This window comes from Macaca mulatta, chromosome 5 (assembly GCF_049350105.2).
Source record: "Macaca mulatta isolate MMU2019108-1 chromosome 5, T2T-MMU8v2.0, whole genome shotgun sequence".
NCBI lineage: Eukaryota > Metazoa > Chordata > Mammalia > Primates > Cercopithecidae > Macaca > Macaca mulatta.
Window position 1 is genome coordinate 6,469,350 of NC_133410.1, and position 18,646 is coordinate 6,487,995.

The 18,646-nt window shown below is 53.3% G+C and overlaps 1 protein-coding gene across 1 annotated transcript in view; it reads left to right on the forward strand.

Moving 5' to 3' along the window:
- Positions 1-18,646, forward strand: part of PPP2R2C (protein phosphatase 2 regulatory subunit Bgamma) — a 246,517-nt gene that overhangs the window by 92 nt on the left and 227,779 nt on the right. Inside the window, exon 2 of the mRNA XM_015137940.3 lies at positions 67-165. The gene's annotated coding sequence lies outside the window, so the exon portion shown is untranslated. The remainder of the gene's footprint in view (positions 1-66; positions 166-18,646) is intronic.

The following is an 18,646-nucleotide window of genomic DNA, read 5'->3' on the forward strand; positions in this document are numbered from 1 at the left end:
CCGCGCGCCCCCGCCCCCCGCCCCCCGCCCCGGGCCCGCGCTCACGCGCCCTTGCTGTTTTGCCAGCTGACCGCGCCCCCGCCGCGCCCGCCGCGCCCGCCGCCGACCAGGGCTCCTGGTGCCTGTGCCAGCTCAATGGGGCCGCCGACCTCGAAGTTTCCGAAGGTAAGCGCGGGCTGCAGGGCGCCCGGCCCCGCCGCTTCGGAGCCGCCCCGCGCCCACCCCGCCTGATCCCCAGCCCCGCAGGACCTCACCCTGCCCGGGAACGCGGCCCTCGGGTGTGGGACTCCCGCCACTGGAGGACAGGGCGCGTCTTCGCGGGCCAGAAGCGGGACTCAGAGAGCCCGGGCACCGACCCCGGCGCCGTCCTGGGGCAGGGCTGGCTCAGCTAGGGTCCGAAGTGCCGGGGTCCCTCCGGAGCCCGTGCTCTCGGGGTCTTGAGGGAACCCGACAGAACCGGCTTGGAACCCTGCCTCCAGCACTTGCCTGCCGCGAGAGCCCGGGCTGATCGCTCCACCGGTGTCAGCCACAGCGTCTCGGCCGAGAACCGGCGCGCTCGAGCCCCCGGCTCGCTGCCCGGCTGAAGGTGCGGGCGCGGGGTCCGGCGCTGAGTCGGGGGTAAGACCCAATGCCGCGGAGTTCAGTCCCGGCCGCGGGTACCATCCAGCAGCGTCTACGCGCTCCTCCCGCTGCCCGCGCCGGTGGGTGCTGAGTCAGGCCCGGCTGCTGCTCCGGTTTGGAGAAGCTTTTTTTTTTTTTTTTTTTTTTTTTTTTGCTGGCAGGGGACAGTCCATGACAGTGGCGCGCCCAGAGCCCGAGGAGCGTCGGTGGGATGGACAGCTGCTCTCGCACCCTGGGAGGTGACCCGGGTTGGCTTTTATGCGGAGGGTCCCAGGGACAGGGACCACGCACTCTGTGGCCCGAGACGCTGCCCCGCCTGGGTTGAATCCTGGCTTCACCCTGACTGGCCGGGTGGCCTTCAGCAAGTGGCTTACTCTCTCAGGGCCTCAGTTTCTCTTCTGTGAAATGGGGATGACGTTGCTTGGGGGCAAGGTTGTGGCAGAGAGAAAAGAGGAGTCCTATGGGGGGTACTGGTGAGGGCCCAGGAATCTGTTTTTGCTTTCTTCCCTCCTCCCTTCAGGGGCCCAGTGAGGTGGGTGATGGAAGGTACAGAGGGCTGGTGGACCTGGGCAGGGTGCTGGCCTCTGTCACTTTATATAACAAGCACACAGTTCCAAGAGCTTTCAAATATCCGCCCCCCCACTCCGTTGAATCCTCGCCACATTATCCCCATTATAGGATAAGGAAACTGAGGCGCAGAGAAGTTAAGTAACTTGCCCCAGGCCACACAGCTGCCAGTAGCAGAGCTCCAGAGGCTGTGCTTCTCCTGGGCGGGTCCTCCTTGGCCTGTGCTCACACTGTCACGGGAAGATGTCACAGGGACACTATCAGCAAAGTGGAGGGGACAGGCTGTGGCAGGGATTGGGGCCCGTTGCCCACAGGTGAGCTCCTCTGCCGGCTCTCAGTGCCCCCACAATCTGCTGCAGCTGCCTCCTCAGTCTCATTGTCCCCCATGCTCTGACCACGCCCTGGTCGCCTGCTCATGCTCAGCTCCCTCCAGGCCCCTGAATGTGTCTGTTCCCACCTCCCTGCTGTGGAGTGAGGGTTTCCACCCACCTGGGATGCCTTCTCTGTCCCAGGTGTCCTCATCCCTGGGAATACCCTCACCCCTTGAGGGCAGGGACTATATCCGGTCATGTCTGCAGGACACTGACTGTGCTCAGCAAATCGCAGCTTCTCAGTATGGAATTGTAGACTGTCGATTAGTGAGTGCATGAGTGAGTGAATGCCACATGGCCTTTCTCTGCTTTTTAGAGAAGGGGTAGGCAGGCTCGACGTAGAACCTTCTCCAGCTCTCTTAGGACTCCCCAGAGCCTGCTTGCGGCTGGCAATGGGTCGTGGAAGACCTTTGGGCTGGGAGTCAGTCCCTGAGTTCTGAACGCCAGTGTGTGTATGTGTCATGTATGTATCTGTGGGTGTGTCTGTGTATCTATGTGTGCATCTGTGTGTGTATCCAAGTGTGTCTGTGTATGTCTGCATATCTCCATGTCTGTATAGGTGTGTCTGTGTGCGTGTTTGTGCCTCTTTCTGCGTGTGTAGCCATTAAACCCTTTTTGGAATAAAAAACTTGCAAAATGAATGCATGATCGATCACATGCATCTTGGAAAAACATGAAACAATATAGAAATAGTTGGAGTAAAAGGTGCAAGTCCTCCCCTCCCCCTCCCCACCTCCTTCCTACCCAGGACCAGCTACATAATTTGTGGGGCTCAGTGCAGAATGAAAATGCAGGGCCCTGTGTTCAAAAAGTAGGGAAAGTGTGGTTAAAAGTACGCACCTTCTTCTGCACTCTCTCTCCACCTGTCATGGTGGTTTTATTTCCTATGTAACATCGTGTTCCTTTGGGCATAGGCAAGTGCAGACTCTTGCAAGACACCTGTCCTCTGGCCAGGGACAGGGAAGTTGAGTGTTGAGTCAGGCATCTCCCCTTCCCACAGGTCCACAGGCTGATGCCCCAACCCATGGCAGACAGGTAGCTCACAGGGCATTGCAGCCTTTGGGTTGAGACACAATTGGCACCTGATGTTCCTGCTGAACTGCCACCAAACACACAGTGGCACTACCAGCCCAGGGAAGGGTGGTCACCACCATGATCCACCCCAGGATGCACTGGGGTGCATACACTCCTAGATCCTGTGCCTTGCCAGGGGAGGAGGGCAGCAGTGACACTGGGACCAGGCACAAATAGGAGGAAGGATGGGGTCCAGGGTACCAGAGGCCAGGGGAGCAGGCAGCTGAGAACCCGGGTCGGGGAGGCGGCAGGAGGCAGAAGCACATGCTCCATGCCCACAGCGCAGGCTCTGCTGTTCCATCAGACATTGCTTAGGAAGCATACATTCAAAGATAAAGCTATCAGGAAGTTGATGACTCTGCAGAGCCTTAAACCCTAAGCATGAGCCCCTTCCATGCATGAGGCCTGCATGGCTGCATGGGTCACACACTCATGAAGCAGGTCCAGCTCCACCCCCATGGCTGTGGATAGGCACAGAGCTCCAGTAACAGCAGCCAACACTGAGAGGCACTATGTAGGATCCAGGGACGCTTCCAGTGCTTCCTCAGCATGAGCTGCTTTCCTTCCGACCACAACCCCATGAAATAGGTGCTCTTGTTGGCTCCGTTTTACTGAGGCACAGAGAGGTTAAGTGATTTGCCTGAGGTCCCACAGCTATTAGTGGTGGAGAGCCTTTCGGTCCTATCCCAAGGCTTGTCCTCAGTCACTGTACCCCACCACCTCTCAACAAGGGCCTGAAGCTCACTGCTTCTGTTGGGAAAAAAAGCAAATCTTATTTTTTTCCATTTGCTGGTATGGAAACGCCCCTGGCTTGGAGTTGCTTCCAGAAAAACATAGAAGTTCCAGCCCTTAGTCTGGTAGCCAAGAGCCTGGGTGGGCTGGGCCTGTGGGGCTGTGCACTGTCCCCTGCTCGCTCTCCTCCAGGAGAGTTCCCAGGAGGCCTTGGGGCTGCTCCCTGCACTGGGGCACCCCTGCCCCTGCCTTGCCTGGCCAACGCCTGCACAGCCTTCAAGGCCCCCGGATGCCTCTTCCTTGGTGGGCTTCCCCTGTGGTTCCCCCAACACCTTAAGGGATGTGTCAGTTTCAACGTGGGATCCCCAGGGTTTGACTTGCCTCTTGGGGTCACACACCACATGTTTGAGGAGTGAATGGATGAAATGGTCTGAACTCTGATTAGCACATGGAACACAGTTCAGGAGGGGGAGCTGTCTTAGTCCGTTGGGGCTGCCGTAACAAAACACCATATAGCCTGGTCAGCTTATGATCAACACAGGTTTATTTCTCACTATTCTGGAGGCTGGAAGTCCAAGATCAAGCCATGGCAGATTCAGTGTCTGTTAAGGGCCTGCGTTCTGGTTCATGGATAGTGCCTTCTTGCAGTATCCTCACAGGGTGGAAGGGGCGAATGAGCTCCCTTGAGTCTATTTCAAAAGGGCACTAATTTCCTCTTAATTGTTTCCCCAGGGCCCGGCTCCTAATACTTCACATTGAGGATTAGGATTTCAACCTAGGAATTCAGGGGGACACAGGTATCCAGTCCTTAGCAGGGGGGATTTCCGAGGAAGTTATGCATGGGGCAAGGATGGGGCTAAGGTGTTGAGAGTGTAATTGGCACACTGGTCACAGATGCTGCATGTTGCAAATTTGCAGCCCTGGGTGAAGTTTAATATCTTTGCTTCTGTTCTGTGTGTGTATGTGTGTGTGTGTGTGTGTGCTGTGTATTTTTTCAGAACTGCCATTTATTGGGCACTCCTGTGCACCTGGCACTGCACTAGCACTATGCACTATACCCTCTATCTCACTTATCCTCACGTCAATCTCTAAGGGTGTGGACGCGCCCTCTGCCCCCATTTTACAGAGGAGCACACTGAGGTGCAAGTGATGTGCTCCAGGCTGCTCAGCCGTGAATGGTGGAGCCACGATCTGAACCTAGTTCTTCCTGCCTTGGCTGGACCGCGAGCTGCTCTGCCAGTGTCTACATTTAGGTTCTGTTCTATGATTCCTTCTCAGGAAACTGCTATTGTCAGGGCTGCCTGCTCATCAGAGCCCCCGTCTCAGCACAGTGTTCCCCTGGCATTGCAGAGCCACAGAGCTGGGAGCCACTGTTGCCCTCTTTCCTGTGCACTCCTGTGTGTCCCATCAGAATCTCAGGGCTGGGTGGTGAATTCCCAGGATGGGCACCTGTGAGAGTGCAAAGTCAGAAAAAAAGATGACGCTGGGCTTTGGGGGCTGTGATGGAGACTCACTGGGTGGGGCATCTTTAGATGGGAGGCCAGGCAGGGAGACACTGTGGAAATCCTTCTTTCCTAGGTCTAGAGTGGACTGCTTGCCCAGGTCTTCATTCCAAGCTTGGCCCAGCTCAGGGCTCCATGTTGAGTGGGGTGTGGCTTCATGGTGGGGACACTGTTGCACTCTTTGCTGGCACTCCTGGTGAGAGGATGGTGTCCATCAGAGCCTCTTCCATTGTGTAGTTCCTGTCTGCCAAAGAATCTTTCTGCAGCAAGAATCTGAAATCCAGCCTAGTTTGACCCAAGCACAGAGTTGATCAGGCTGAGTGTTGGGAAGTTCAGGGGATGTCCTGGTTTTTTGGGAGGCTGAGCACAGACGGCCTTCTCCTCGTTAGGAGGCAGGCAAAGCCGGCAGGTGAAGGCTCACAGACCGCAGGTCCCAGGAAGAGAGAAGAGGGCTCTTTGGAAACCCTGAGAAAGGCTTCTCCTTGGCCTTGCTTGGGTGGCCTTCCCACTGCTGGCACAATTTCCCTGTCCCCATGGATGGGCTCTCCCAAGCAAGGGGATGGGTGCCCCTAAGTGACAGCCCCACCAGCACCCCAGGTCACAGATGGCAACAGAGAGTAGTGTTCATCCTCTTAACTGACATTTACGGAGAACTTGCTGCAAGCGTGGCACAGGCAGGGCACGTTAGGTGTATCAGGTGCTTACTCGGTGATGGGATGCGATCATCACAGCCACTTTGCAGGTGATGCTGTGATATGCGGTGAGGTTGGGAGAAGTCACTGCCCCAAGTCCCACCATCAGGGGCTGTCCTGCTGGGCTTGGGCACCTTTAAGAGGATGGGTGCTGAGGCTGCTCAGAAGCACCTGGCTGCCTCCTTCCTCCTGCCTTCCCGTGCACGGGGGAGGAGAGGTCTGGGGTGGGGCTGGGGAGGGTTTGCCTGGAGTCGCACAGCAGGTGAGAGCAGAGCCGGGGCCTGTGGGATGCACCTCACTCCAGGCCAGCATTCATTGTGCCCGCCCGTGTCATCTGGGTCTGCAGTGCCCAGGTGGGGAATATTCTGCAGCAGCCCACCCTCAGATCTGCCTCCTCTCCTTCATCTCTACCACCCCGGGTCAAACTGTTGTCTCCTCTTCTGGCCTACTTGAGGGCCTTCCAATCCAGACTCCCCCTTCAACTCCCTAAAATAACCATGCTGACCTCTGCTGTGCCCATCTCCACGGCGCTCTCTACACGGCAGCCTTTCTCCTGACCTTGGTACATCGTGGGCTCTCTCTTGTCCTGGGCTCTTTGCCCCTGCTATTCCCCCTGCTCCTGGTGCTAACACAGCGCTCACTCTAACTCATCCTTCAGGTCGCAGCTTCCACGTCCTCTCTCCAGAAACCTTCCTTGCCTCCCACCTAAATATGTCCCACCCAGGAGTCTCCATCACAGTACTCCAGGTCCAACATCATCATCTTTCTTTCTTTTTTTTTTTTGCTGACCTTGCACCCAGCATCTCCTGACTATAAGATCTGTAAGAACTCATCTGTGTTCTCAGAGCCTGGCTCATAGTTCTTGTTGTTGTAGATGTTGTATGAATGCATCAGGTATGTTTGGATAACACCAATGAGTGGTTCCAACATTCTTCCCAGATTTTAATGTCACTGCTGCAGGACCGCAATCAAGTGAATTTAAAGTGACCATTTCTACTATTTCTCAGGAAAGGAACCTATTAGCAAGTCCAGTGTAGTTAACCATGGCCCCTTTGAGGGCTGGTACCTTGAATCCTCCTCGGTGTCTTCTAAGGAGGTTTGTACCCCTTGTTCCTTTCCAGCCCCAGCTTCTGTCTGCCCTGGTCTGTGCCTGGAAGGCTGATCCTCTCAAAAAATCTCTGCTGGGGGGTCTTTGGGTGTGTTTTGCCCACAGGAGGCATTGCCAGGAGATGGGAGGGCAGGTGGAGAGAGAGGTTGGGGCGCTGCCTCCTCCCTGCTCCCTCCTTTGGAGGAGGGTGCGGTGGTTGCATCCTTCTGTGATAATAACTAACTCAGGGGGTACCCTGAAAGATGCTTGCAGATTCTCCCAAGAGGCAAAACTTCAGGGGGAGAATCTCATTGCTCATGTTGCTGAGGAGGGACCCTACCTGGATCATGGGCTGACAAGCAGGGCAGGGCTTTGGAAAGAACAGGGTTGGAGGATGATGACAAAGTGGCCTGGGGAAGAGGTGTGTGGATGGACCTCTCAAATGACAGCAGAACATGAAGTATTTGTGCCCTGTAGTAGTCAGGGTTCTTCAGAGAAACAAAGCCAATAGCATCACTGCACGTGTGCGCACACACACGCACACGGAATTGGCTCATGCAGTTATGGAGCTGAGAAGTCCCCTGAGCTCCATCTGTAAGCTGGAGAACTAGTTGTTCTAGTCTGAAGGTTTGGGGACCAGGAAGGCTGATGTTGCGATGGTGTGAGTGCCAGTCCCAGGGCAGGAGAAGATGGATGTCCCAGCTCCAGCAGTCAGGCGGAGAGAGCGAATTCTCCCTTCTCCTGCTTTTTTGTTCCATTCAGGCTCTGAAGCAACTGGGGGAGGCCCATCCACACTTGGGGTTATTAGTCTACTGATTAAAATGCTCATCTCTACTGGAAATACCCTCACGGACACACCCGGAAGTGATGTTTAGCATGATATCTGGGCATCCTGTGGCCCCGTCAAGTTGACACATGAAATGAACCCCACGTGCCCCATGCAGATGCTCCCCAGAGGCATCCTTCACGCAGGAGGATCACAGGATAGACATGCTAGCCTGCCTGTGGGTGCCGGGCAGCCTCTTTCCAGCCACCCCAGGGCTCGTTCTTGGGCTCACACACAAAATATGGCAGAGATGGGGAAACATACAGGCAAAAAATATGGCTGTCAACTCTCCAGGGCTGAGCTGGCCACTGCCACCACTAAGGTCCCAGTCTCCAACATCAGGGGACAACAGTGACTTTGGGTGTGGCAGCATTACCCGAAGAGACCAGCAAGCACCCGGGGGCAGGTTGGTTCCCTTGTTCTCAGGGGGGTGGATGCATAAGCCAGATACAGAATCGCCTTCCCACCCGCTTCTGTCAGCAGTGTCATTGTGGAATTCCTGATTCACAGTCACCGTCGCCCACAAGCCTCACATCATTCAAAGGATTCCTGCGGTGGTGCAGAGCTGCGGCAAAGGGCCCTCGCCCGTGGGGTTCACTCTCATCACCCAGAAGCAGGGAGAAGGGCCTGCAGCTGCAGGCCTGGCTACCACACCAGCCTCCAGACAGCACACAGCAGGTGGGGCCTTGTCCTGTATGCCTTAGATGAGCGGCTGACTGTTTTGTGACTGTCACCTGCACAGCCACATGCGCAGGTTTGAGGACCAGTGGATGGAGTTAGGAGGAGCCCTTCACTGGCTTATAATCACCACGGTGTCAAATAATTTATCATCCAAAGTGGGGTACCTTAGAAAATGAAAGGGTGTGTTATGAATGATTATACAGGGCAACCCCAGATGTGGCCACGGTGTTAGAGTGTTGGGGCTGTGCGGTGGTCTCAATATTCCCGTCTCTCCAGTATTCCTGTGCTGAAATCTAACCACCAACACAGAGTATTGAGGGTGGGGCTTTGGAAGATGATTAGGTCAAGAGGTCAAGAGGGTGGAGGCCTCATAAAAGAGGCCCGAGGCAGACTTCTACCATGTGAGGACACAGTCAGAAGGCGCCATCCTTGAAGCACAGAAGCCTGGTCAGACACTGAATCGAATCTGCTGGCACGTTGATCTTGGACTTCTCAGCCTCCAGAATTGTGAGCAAGCAATTTCTTTCTTTCTTTCTCTTTCTTTCTTTCTTTCTTTCTTTCTTTCTTTCTTTCTTTCTTTCTTTCTTTCTTTCTTTCTTTCTTTCTTTCTTTCTTCCTTCCTTCCTTCCTTCCTTCCTTCCTTCCTTCCTTCCTTCCTTCCTTTCTTTCTTTCTTTCGTCCTGTCTGTCTCTCTCTCTTTCTTCCTTTTCCTTCCTTCCTTCCTTCCTTCCTTCCTTCCTTCCTTCCTTCCTTCCTTCCTTCCTTCCTTCCTTCTTTCTTTCTTTCTTTCTTTCTTTCTTTCTTTCTTTCTTTCTTTCGATGGAGTCTCACTCTGTCACTCAGGCTGGAGTGCAGCGGCATGATCTTGGCTCACTGCAATCTCTGCTTCCTGGGTTCAAGCTATTCTCGTGCCTCAGCTTCCTGAGTAGCTGGGATTACGGGTGTGCACCACCAGGCCTGGCTGATTTTTGTACTTTTAGTAAAGACAGGGTTTCACCATGCTGGCCAGGCTGGTCTTGAACTCCTGACCTCAAGTGATCTGCCTGTCTCGGCCTCCCAAAGTGCTGGAATTGCAGGTGTGAGCCACTGTGCCCGGCCAATGAGCAATCAATTTCTGTTATTCATAAACTACCCAGTCTAAGGTATCTTGTTGTAGCAGTCTACAGACTGATGCTGCCTTAACGAAGCACTACACATAGAGTGGCTTGAAGAAGGGAAATTGATTGTCTCATGGTTCTGGCAGCCAGAAGTCTGGGATCAAGATGACAGCTGGGTCGATTTCTATGGAGGAATGAGAGGGGGAATCTGTCCTGTACCCCTCTGCCAGCTTCTTGTGATTTGCTGTCCATCTTTGGCATTCTTTGGCTTGTAGGTGGTGTTACCATGGTGTCTGCCTTTCTCCCTGTGCGTGTCTGTCTCTGTGTCCATGAGGGCACCAGTCATTTTGGAGTAGGGGTCTACCCTACTCCAGCATGGCCTCATTTTAACTAATGACATCTGCAGTGACCCTATTTCCAAGTAAGGACACATGCTGAGGTAATGGGGATTTGTACTTCAATATGAATTTTTTTGGGGGGAGGGCACACAATCCAACCCATAGCAGTCACCCCCTGATAACCCCTTGAACTAATTTTGCTTCTAGTTCGTTAGGTGTGGTGTGTTTGGGGGTCCTGGTGCCCCAAGAAGGAAGGCTTCCATCAGGGAGCAGGGCCACAGTCCGTGAAACTGGACACGGGGACCGAGGCCATTTGGGGCTCCTGCTGCTGCTGGGTGGCCTTGTGGAAAAGGGGGCACTGGGATGAGGGGTGACTTCTCCTAGTTACCAAGGACAAATAAGGTCACTACTTGTTGGTATCTGGGGCCCAGAGGATCCACGGGGATGCTTCTTAGCACTGACATCTGATAAAAAAGGTCAACTGAGCATGGCAGCCCTGAACATAGAGATGGGAGCATGACCGACCCAGATCATGGGTGAAAGCTTGGGTCGTTCCCCCACGTGGAGAACCAGGAGCTCTGGCACAGGCAAGGTGCCCATGAGTGGGTGAAGGAAGAAGGACTTGCTGCTGATTGGCCTCTTTTCCCCCGCCCTCATCTCTCCTGGCCACCTTGAATGAAGGGTAGCTGTGGTGGATGGTGTGGTGCTGTAGGCCCCAGGCAGGCATCTGAAGTGGCGTCTCCCTCAATGATACAGTCGCTGGTGGGACCCCGTGCCTCACTGTGTTGGGCTGAGAGTTTCTTCCCGGAAAGGGGGATGAGGATGTTTGCTGAGTGGCCACAGTGGACTGCGCTGGATTTATCCACTTGACCTGTAGATCTGTTTTTCACCTCTCACTGTCCAGTGTGGTACCCTGGAGGCTGCATCACCTGTGGTCCCTGCCCTAAGGCTCCCATGGAGTTTGGCCAGTGGGAGGCACCAGTTGGAGCTTGCAGGGGAGGAGAGAGGGGGGAAACACTCCCCATTCTTCTCCTTGCTGTGGTACTGCAATCCCAGGGTTGGCTGTGCTCTCCATGGTCACAGCTTGTGCCAGTGGATCCTGTCTCATGGTCCCAGTTCTCCTCCCCTCCACCTTTCAGCCCAGGGGGTAACAGCCTCCTGTCTCTGTCCCTAATCCCTGGGAAATGCTTTCTGTAGGTCATCTCTTGTTTACTTCTCTACTGTTGAACTATCTGGGGTGAATTCTGCCTCCAGTGAGACCCCAATATCTATGGAGGTCAGTGGAACTGGGGAATATTTGTGGCTGTCCTGAGACTGGCTCTTGCCTCTGCTACTCACATGACTTCAGGCAATGGTCCCACCTCCCTGAGCCTTATTGTCAAATTAGGACAATAAAGTCCACTTTTGCAGGTTGTTTGTGAGTGTAATGGAAAGAATAATTCCCCCCCAAAGATGTCCACGTCCTAATCCCCAGACCTGTGAATGTGTTACCTTACATGGCAAAAGGGAGTTTGCAGATGAGCTTAAGTTAAGGCTCTTGAGTTGGGGAGGTTGACCTGGATTATCTGAGTGGGCCCAATGTTATCACAGGGGTCCTTATAAGAGGGAGGTAGGAGGTTCAGAATCAGAGAAAGAGATAGGATGACACCAGCAGAGGAGAGAAAGAGGAAGAGAGGGAGAAGAGAAGAGAGGGAGGGAGAAAGAGGAGAGAAAGAGGAAGAGAGGGAGAGAAATTTGAAGTTGCTGTGCTGACAGTTTTGAAGATGGAGGGAGGGGCCATGAGCCAAGGAATGCAGGCACCTCCAGAAGCTGGAAGATCAAGGAAACAGATCCTCCCTCAGAGCCTCTGGCAGGAACCAGCCCTGCCCACACCTTGACTTTAGCCCAGTGAGGCTGATTTCAGACTTCTGACCTCCAGAACAGTCAGAGAATAAGCTTCTGTTGTTCTAAGCCACTATAGTTGTGGAAATGTGTTACAGCAGCCCTAGGAAATTTACGCAATGAGAACAAATGAAAAAATTGCAGGAAGACGGCCTGCATTCCAGAGCAGGTGCCATAGAAATGATTACTGCATTTGGGAACAGTGGGCTCAGGTCTCCCCTTGTGGGAAAAGTGGATCTGTAGGCTCAGATGTGTAGCACACACAGCCCCTGCTGTCTTTGCTGGTCCTTTGCTGTCACTTATCTCATCTTCACTCACATCATCTTTTCCTTCCAATTCCAAAGTCTCTCCACTTTCCCAGTCATCTGTGGCTGCCTAACAAATGATCCCATGATGTGCCAACTAAGAATGGTCTTTTCGTTGTGTTTCATGGTATTGAGAGCCAGGGGCTGAGGAAGGGCTCAGCTAGGTGATTCTTCTGCTGCATGTTGCCTACACTGAGGTCACTTGGTGGTGTTCAGCTAGAGGATGGACTGGGCTGGATGGCCCACAGTGGCTTCCCTGTAATTTATGGTGCCTTGGTGGGGACAGCAGGGGCTGAGCTCAGCTGGGACTGTCACCTAAACCCTGACATGTGGCCTCTCCAGCATGACAGCCCAGGGTGGTGGGACTCCTTCCATGGTGCTCAGGGCTGCTGGTGCAATGTCCAGTGAACAAGATGGCGGTTATGTGGACTTTGATGCCCAGCTTTGGATGTCCCAGAGCTTCACTTCTGCTAGGCTCTTGGTTGAGTGGGTCACAGGCCCACCAGACTCAAGAGGAGGAGGCATAGACCTCATCTCTTGATGGGGTGACTTGTGGCCAAACCACAACACTTTACCACTAGTTTTATTGTCTCCTTTTCCACCTGGGAGTTTCAGTTACTTTTCTCACATTGGACTCCTATTGGCTTTGTTCTCCATGCCACACGTTTGTTCATTCATTCTACAAATATCACCTGAGCACTCACTGCAGGCTGTGGTCTGTGCTGGGAACCCAGAGAGCACATTAGAGTATGTGACATGCATGAGTACTCATGACATGCCAGGGGCTTTCTTTTTTTTTTTTTTTGAGACGGAGTCTTGCTCTGTCGCCCAGGCTGGAGTGCAGTGGCCGGATCTCAGCTCACTGCAAGCTCCGCCTCCTGGGTTCACGCCATTCTCCTGCCTCAGCCTCCCGAGTAGCTGGGACTACAGGCGCCCGTCACCTCGCCTGGCTAGTTTTTTGTATTTTTTAGTAGAGATGGGGTTTCACCATGTTAGCCAGGATGGTCTCGATCTCCTGACCTTGTGATCCACCCGTCTCAGCCTCCCAAAGTGCTGGGATTACAGGCTTGAGCCACCGCGCCCGGCCCGCCAGGGGCTTTCTAAGTGTCTTCTGAGGCCAAGTAGCTTCCAATCCCCCTGGAAGGCAGGTACATTTTTCTTATCCCCGGCTTACACATGTGGATACTGTGGCACAAAAGAGGAAGAGGCTCACCTGTGGCTGCTGAGCTAACCTGTGGGAGAGTGGGCTTTGAGCTTGGGCAACCTAACTGGAGAGGCTTGTGCATAACCACCAGGCTCCATGGCCCCAGAGGCGAGGAAGGTATGGCGATTGACCTCCAGGAGGGCCCTCTTGCTAGAGAGAGACCAAAACAAAAGTGTTGCCCTAGCTGGGCACTGCGGCTCATGCCTGTAAATCCCAGCACTTCGGAATGCTGAGGTGGGAGGATCACTTGAGGTAAGTAGTTCAAGACCAGCCTGGGCAACAGTGAGCCCTTGTCTCTACAAATTATTAAAGAAAATTAGCTGGGCATGGTGGCATGCACCTGTAGTCCCAGCAACTTGGGAGGCTAAGGCAGAAGGATCCGTTGAGTCCAGGAGTTTCAGGCTGCAGTGAGCTGTGATCGTGCCAGGTGTGGAACTCCAGCCTGGGGAACAAACAAGCAAGACTCCATCTCTGAATAAAAAAAGAGTGTCCCCCTAAGATGCTCTGTGAAATATTGTAGACTCAGACTGGTTGCCCTGGAGCCTCATGCAGGGAGTGAGGAGGGGCCAGGTCTGTCTCTACTTCCCAGAGCAGAAGATATTAAGCTAGAAGGATAAGGGGAACAGCATTCCTGGCAGAGGAAACAGCATGTGCTTCAGGTTGGTGTTGTAGGAGCACATGGCTTGTTAGTGAAGGGTGAAGTTCTGTGCAGCTGGGCGTAGCCTTCCTGGGAGGAAGCGGTGGGAGCTGAGGCTGGAGAGGGCAGTGGGGGTGTCTTGGCAAGGGTCTTATGTGCTGGCCTGAGGGCACTGTGGGGAGGGGGCGGACTTGGTAACTGCGCTGGGGGCTGATTGTGTCTGTGCTTTGCGATGTGCCGGCTGGTGGCTGTGAGGAGGGGAGCAGGAAGCTTGGAGGTGGAGAAGGTGGGTTGTCATCCATCTCATTCCACCAGTGGGGGACGGGGAGGCTGAGTGACTCACCCAAGGTCACGCAGGCAGTGAGCATGGAGGTGAGACTGGGGCCCAGGCCCGTGGGATGAGCCACTGACTGTCCCCCCACCCCGCTGTGACCTCAGCTGCACCTTGTGCTGCGGTGACAAGGTGACAGGTTAAAAATAAAGCACTGTGGTGCTGCCAGGCCTTTATTGGCACAGGGTGAGGGCTGGTTATGTCACTTTAAAGAAATACTTCTCTGCAAGTGTGAGTTGAGCATGTTTCTCCCCAGACATTCACCTGGGAACTGAGTCTCAAGAAATAACGCTCGTTACAGCTGCTGTCCCATAAGGACTGTCAGAGAAGGCTCAATAGTGGCCACCACTGAGTAAGTGCCTACTGTGTGCCGGGCCCTATGTGGGAAAGTAGCGCATACCTTAAAGCTCATCCGTGGGCTCCAGCTACTGCCCGTGCTGCAGGTGCCTCCCGTTATCCTCCCTAGGGATGAGGAGGGGTTATGTGAGGTCATACAGCCAGCAGGTGTCATTGAAGCCCACTGCTCTCAGGGCTGCAAACCTGTGGCCACTCTACAGGAGCAGGAAGGAGCCGGTGTTATCAGTCTGGCTCTGCAGGTTGAGAAGTGGAGGGTCTTGCCCAGGAAGTCACAGGTGAGGGACATTTCACTCCTGAGAGTTGCACCTTCTGTGCCTCTGCCTGGGACTCCCTTCCCTGTATCTTTCTCATTATTCAGGTCCCAGCTGAAAAGTAACCTCCTCTGAGAGGCCTCCCCTGACCGCCCTCCATCTGGAGTTGTCTGTCACTGGATCCAGGTGCAAAGCCCTGGAGTGAAATGAGCCTGGCGTGTTCTGCGGCAGCAAGGAGGCCGGTGTGGCCAAAGCAGAGAGTGGGAAGGGTGGAGGTGGAGGTGGAAAAATGATGTGGTCCAATTTCCATTTTTACAGCATCAGTCTGCCTGCTCTATGGGGCATGGGCTTGATGGGGGGGGGGGGCAAAGTGAGAACCTGGGGATGACTTTGGAGGCTACTGCAGTGTGGGAATGAGCAATGATGGTGGCTTAGACCAGTGGCTTAGCTCCAGAGGTCTGGACAGGATTAACCCATTTATTCAACAGATATTTACCAGACACCTTGCATGAGGCAGGAACTGAGTCGATGGGGGATCTGTCAGTGAAGGAACAAACACATAAACATACAAGGGCATGTTGGGGTGACAGTACTGCTAAGAGGGAAGGTGGGGAGAGGGCTGCCAAGGGCCGGGCACTGTTCATTTAGGGAGGCGGGGAGGAAGTGTGAGGCTCAGATCCCCCTTCAAGAAAGACTTTGCTGTCCAGTCTCAGGGCAGGCAGTTGCTTGACTGCCTCTGGATTTTGGCATCTTCAGGATCTGCCTCTGCCACTGAACCAAGGCCATTCTTTCTGGCAGCCCTCAGCCAATGACTGCCCCCTGGAGGGGTTTCTAGGGCCTGCCATTTCTGCACACCCCAGGACTCCTGCGGCAGGCAGCCTTTGCCCTGGAGCTTGCTGTAGGTTGGCTGAGAGGGTCAGTCACACTTGCATGGCTGCCGGGAAGCTCTACCTGCCCACAATGGCTCTTCTACCTTTTACCTTTAACAAGTGCGACCTCCCAATAAACCTTTTCACTCGTAACTAACTCAGCATTGAAATACAGGGTGATGGTATGCTTGGCTTTACAAGAACCCCCAAGCTGTTTTCAGGAGTTGCTGCGCTGTCTTTGCATCTACAGATATCATGCATGAGGGTTCCAGGCACTCTGCACCCTCATCAGCCCTTGGTCTTGTCACTTTCTTAGTTTTAGCCATCCTAAATGGCTAGGTTGTGGTTGTATCCCATTATGACTACTTCTTCTCTCCTCCTTCTCCTTCTCCTTCTCCTCCTCCTCCTCCTCCTCCTCCTCCTTCTCCCCCTCCTCCTCCCCCTCCTCCTCCTCCTCCTTCTTCTTCTTCCTCCTCCTCCTCCTCTTCTTCTTTCTCCTTTTTTTTTTTTTTTTAACAGAGTCTCACTCTGTTGCCCAGGCTGGAGTGCAGAGGCATGATCTTGGCTCACTGCAACCTCTGCCTCCTGGGTTCAAGCAGTTCTCCTGCCTCAGCTTCCAGAGTAACTGGGATTATAGGCGCCCACCACCACGCCTGGCTAATTTTTGTATTTTTGGTAGAGGCGGGGTTTCACCACATTGGCCAGGCTGGTCTCGAACTCCTGACCTCAAGTGATCCGCCTGCCTTGGCCTCCCAAAGTCTGGAATTACAGGTGTGAGCCACCATGCCCGGCCCCATTATGATTTTAATTTGTAATTCCCCCATGGTTAAAAATGTTGAGCATCTTTTTATGTGCTTATTTCAGACTTTTAAAAGTCTCATGGTTTTAGGCTTCATATGTAGGTGTGTGATCTGTTTTGAACCAAGTTTTCTCTGAGGTGAGAGGCCTGTGTCCCATTGTGTTTTTGCATATGGATGTCCTGTTGTTTCGACACCACTGGTTGAAAGATCACCCTTTGCACATGCCCCAGGCCCAATGCAGGTGCTGGGTCCTTTATCCTGTAGAAGGTCCTGCCTTCTGGATGTACCTATGGCTTCCCTGTGGTGTCCCTGGGCACCTCCCTCCAGCCCCTCTATTTTCGTAATCAGAAATCCGCAGAGCTTTAATTAGATTGAGCCTCAGGCCTGTTTTTCTTGGCAGGAATGCTTGGTTATTGGTGAGGTGGGCTTCCCAGTGCATCCCGCCAGAAAGCACCCAGTGTCCGGTGTTCCCACAGGTACTGGAGCACAGGGTGACCAGTGGGGTCGGGGGCGAGAATCTGCTATTTCCTTGGTTAGCTTCCTTATCAGCCATTCTCATGGCTTCACCGAAACACTCAGGGAAGTTAGGTTAGAGACTCTACTAGATGATTCCAAGAAGCTATTGTTGCTTTGTTAGGTGTGATAATGGCATTTTGGTTATGTAAGGAAGTGCCCATATTTTTAGAGATGCATGCTGAAGTGTAAGGGCGTGATTTTACTTTAAAATCTCCAGTGGAGAAAAAATAGGCAAGAGAAAAAAAGGGAGAGATGAAGCAAGTGTGGCAAAATCTGGATAATCGTCGAATCAGAGTGACTCCATGCTTTGAAGATGAGTAAATGTTTTCATAGGCAGAGGTCTGAGTTGCACGAGTTCCCCCAAATGCTCCCCCAACCCCAGGTTATCAGGTGAATGTGAGCCGTTGGGAGCATTTAGAGGCTGTCTGCTACCTGTGCTTGGGGGCCATTAGCTGTTGCTCTTCTTTCCATCTCTCTTTCCTCCCCTCTTTCCTTTTCTCCCCTCTTCCATCTTTTGTCCCCATCCTTTTCCAAAAATTTGGGGGTGACCCTCGGCAGAGCGCCCGCTTCACGGCTTGCCCTTTCTCAGAAAGACCACCAGAGGGCGCCATGATTTAAGTCCGTCGCTGTTCCTGGTGCTGAAATTCTGAAAGCGGGTGGAGCACATGATGGGCCCGGGAGCTCCCGCGGGCTTCAGCCCTGTTTTCTGTTCCTTTGAAAACAAACACACCTTTCGGTCTAAGAAATATACTGTTTTATATTCCCAAGATGTGGTCCCCAACCTTAGCATCCCTGAGGTAGGAAAGAGAAGGGACAGCTGAGATGCTTAGTGGAGGGTGCAGGCCTGGGAAGGCTTTGTCAGAATCTGCCACTCACCAGCTGTGTGGCCCTGGGCTAGTCACTGCACATCCCTGAGCCTTGATTTTTCTCATTTGTTAAATAGGAATGATAGCCACGGCTCCTTTAAGAAGTATATTGTGAGGATTAATGAAATGCTGCAGATTTTAGTAATCTCAAGATACTATTATTCCTAATGCTATGACCACTGCTAGTACTTTTTTTAAAGCACATACTGTGTGTCAGGGGCCCCTCCAGTGCCCCTCCCAGGTGTGAGGTCAGGAGATGTGATGTCCAGCTCAACCCTGCCTTGCCTGTGACCACCGGTTTGACTCTGGCTGCACTGCAGCCACCCTTGAAATCTTATGCCTTCCTCTTATGGAACATCCTGACCCTAAACCTGACCTTGCAGGGTTCCCATGGAAATGTCTCCAAAGCTCTGAATACAGTGGCCAGTGCACCATTGATGCTAAGTCAGCGACAGCTGCTATTATCATTCTCAGGGCCCTTCTCATTTAGCCACATGTTAGCTCTATGCTTTGTGGGTCCCCATAACTCCATCTCTGCATGCTTCCCTGGAAACTGCACCCCCCAGCCCCACACCACCCCCAGGGACCTGTGGTGCTGGAGCATTGCCTTCCATAGCTTTCTACCTCTATTCACCACAGCCTTTTGTAGCTAAATCAACAGTAGATGTTGGTCAGCAAAATAACTGATTTTGCTACAATATCTTGTTTGAATCCATATGATGACTCTAAGAGAGAAGCAAACATTGCCTTACTGTATTTACCTTACAGCTGAAGAAACTGAGGCCCTGAAGAATGAAACTGCCCACCCGAGGTGCCCCAGCTAACAAGAATCAGGCATGGAATTGGGGAATTCTTAGAAGAAGAGAGTTGCTCAGAGATTCTATAGGAGAAACTGAGGTCAGAGGGGTGCAGCCACTGGCTCAGAATTGCTGAGTGCATTCATATCTGAGCTGGGATGGGAACCAGGCCCCCTGACCTTGGCCCAGAGCCTCTTCCTTGGTGTCTAGTTCTCTGCCTTGAGCCTCAAGAAAAGAGACTTAT